Genomic DNA, 3,401 nt, shown 5'->3' on the forward strand with positions numbered 1-3,401 from the left:
CCTCCTCCATAAAACCTCCATATTCATCCAGTCTACAGTAACCGGTACTTTTGAAATTTTCTACAAACTTATCCTCTGCAGTGTTCATTTGGCTCTGACTCACATTTTTAATTAGTTTTGTACTTATTTATGTCTCATCTTACCAACCATACTGTAAACTCCTTAAGTGAAGAGACTACAACTTTTATTCCTCTTGCATCACGTATCCCCCATAATGCCTAGCATGGCGTATTGCAAATAATAGGCACTCAGCAAATATTTGTTGGTTGACTGATTGATTGGGAAAGGTCAGGGACTACATCAAATCTCGGTTAACCCCTGCATCATTTAGTGAAGAACTGTGCACTCAACGTGTACTCAATAAACATTAATGATGATTACAAAATCATTCAAAATGTCTTTATAGAGTTTCTACAGTGTGTAGCGGAGAAGGCAATGGCAACCCACTCCAGTACTCCTGCCCGGAAAATCCCATGGACGGAGGAGCCTGGGGGGCTGCAGTCCATGGGGTCGCAAAGAGTCGGACACGACTGAGCGACTCCACTTTCACTTTTCACTTTCATGCATTGGAGAAGGAAATGGCAACCCACTCCAGTGTTCTTGCCTGGAGAATCCCAGGGACGGGGGGAGCCTGGTGGGCTGCCGTCTATGGGGTCGCACAGAATTGGACACGACTGAAGCGACTTAGCAGCAGCAGCAGCAGCACAGTGTATAGAGAATGGGTGCTGAGAGGATAAAAATTAAATAGAGGATACAGCTTCTACCTTTGAATAGCTTAGTCTTCTCTTACTACTTCAATGCACACTATCTCCTTTCTCTGAATTCCTGCTTTCATTTGAACTCAGAACTATCACTCAATTGTTTTCTCCCCCAGTTCGATTCCCAGCTCCTTGAAGGAAGTGGGTAACACTGTGCTGGAACCGTAATGGAATCACAGAATTAGGAAGGACTTTAGAGCTTTCTGTATTGTCAAACTTCCCACCCAACCTGAGAATCCCTTTTGCAATGGCCCTGATTCAGCCCTTATTTAATTATATACTTACAGTATCAAGAATTAACAAAAATGAAAAGCACAGGAGGAAGAGTAGGTTCAAGAGTTAGATAACAAGTTGGATTTTGTCTATGTGCAGTTTAATGTAATTGTTAGGCAACCAAGTGGAGATAAACAGCTGAAATTCAAGTTTCAATCTCAAGAGAGATATGAGGACTGAAGATAGAGACTTGGAGTCTGGAGCATGGAAGTGGTAGTTGAAAAACTAAGATTGAGTAAGACTGTCAAGGACAAGAGAAGAAAGGAGCCAAGGACAAGGTCTCTGAGAATTCCTCTACTTGGAAAATTAAAAGAGAAATCAATGAGGTGAGAGAACTGAGAGATAAAGAAGAGTTTTAAGGAGAGACTGGTTACCAGAGTCAATAGAGGATGGATCAATGAAGTTAGAAAGGATGAGACTAAGATAAGGTTATTTGATCTGGTGATTAAGAAGCCAGACCTTTGATCACCTTGAAGAGAGCAGTCTCAGTGAAGTAAGATCTATTTTGACTTGCTCTTATTATTAATACCTATAATGCCTAGTTCAATGCCTGACTCAATACATATTTGTTGAATAACTGAATAAATAAAATGGTTGGAAAACTATAGTTCCTGCTAAAAACAGGAGGTGATGGGAAAAAGCAAACAAGTTAGCCTTTTTTTCCCTCTGAAGCAAGAGGAGGATATTGGTACTAATATAGAGAAATGTTAAGCTGAAAAAGAAAGAAGTTGAGGGCTATGATTCTTCCTCCCAAAATGTAAGCTCATCTGAGAGTCTCTCACAGGTTTGGTGGAATAAGCCATCAATAACAACTATAAACTCTGGACAAAATGCACACGCACTCACACCTGAAAGCTCCAGAGAGAAAACAAAAGTAGGCAGACACTGGACAGAGGTTGGAACTTGGAAGAAAGGGACAGCATGGGCCAAGGTTCCTACTTTTAATGGATTTAGCCTGACGGCAGGCTGCAGTCACCAACCACGTGGCTAAAAGTACAATAGAAAATCCTCCTATTTCTAGCTTGAAGACCCAGAGGATAGGATCTGGGGAAACCACAGTCTCTAGAAAGTGAGGGAATAGATCAGAAAGAGATCCTGAGAAAAGGAGCCCTAAATTACCTGTATAAATTCCTCTCAAGACTTATCCTAAACCATGCATGCATGCACAGGGCAGACTGAAAGCAACTTTCATCTAAGATAAAAGAATGGAACTGAGATTTGAGCTGCCACCCATCACAGGCAAGGCAGGGTTTTTATTTTTTAATTTAACCAAGTCAATTGCCTGCTGAAACAAATGCATCCTCACTTCTTAAGAGAAATATAACAATATCCAGAGACTCTACAACATAACATTCACAGTATCTAGGAAACACTCTAAAATCACTCAATATATGAAGAATCAAGAAAATGTGACACATTTTCAAGGGGAAAACAATGGATGCCAACCCTGAGATGATGATGCTCAATGAGAAGAGTAAAAATGCCCTGGTAATGAATGAAAAGATAGGAAACTTCAGCAGAGAAATAGAAAATATAAAAAAGGAAGTAAATAGAGATTCTAAAACTGAAAAACACAATATCTGAAATTTTAAAAATTAACTAGACGCATTTAATAGCAAAAAGAAACAACAGAGGAAAAAGTAAGTGAATTTGATAGTATAGCAATAAAAAGTATCTGATCTGAAGAAGAAAAGGGTTGAAAAAAATGAACAGAGCCTTACAGACCTGTGAGAGAACATCAGTGGTCTAAAATATGTGTGGTTAGCATCCCAGAAGAAGAGAAAAGAGAGAATAAGGCCAGAAACATTATGGGAAGAGATAATGGTTGAACATTTCCAAATTTGGTGAAAGACATATATTTACAGATTCAAGCTCGGCAAAGCCCACACAGGATAAATACAGAGAAAACTGCACTTATGTGTATCATAGTCAAACTGCTAAGAACCAAAGATCAAGAGAAAATCTTGAAAACAGCCAGAAAATAATAGTGCATTACATGTAATGATTAAAAAACAATTGACTTCTCAGAAACTATGGATGCTAGAAGACAGTAGAAAAACATCTTTAAATTACAGGGAGAAAAATCACTATTGACCCAGAATTCTATTAATATATTCAGTAAAAAAAAATGTTATTTAATAATTATGCAAAATAAAGACCACTTCAGATGAAGAGAGTCTCTGTCATGCTTGTAAGCCTTTATCCTTGCTGTTCCCTCTGTCTGGAACACACAGTCTCTCCTCCAGTCCCCTTCCTATCTTTAGCCTGCTGACTCCTACTCATCTCTCACAACTAAGCTTAGATGCCACTTCTTCCAGGAAACCTTCCTGACCCACAAGTTCAAGTTAGGTGTCCCTCACTAATACATCA

Source organism: Moschus berezovskii, chromosome X (assembly GCF_049115385.1).
Source record: "Moschus berezovskii isolate FMDL1 chromosome X, NW_MosBer_1.0, whole genome shotgun sequence".
NCBI lineage: Eukaryota > Metazoa > Chordata > Mammalia > Artiodactyla > Moschidae > Moschus > Moschus berezovskii.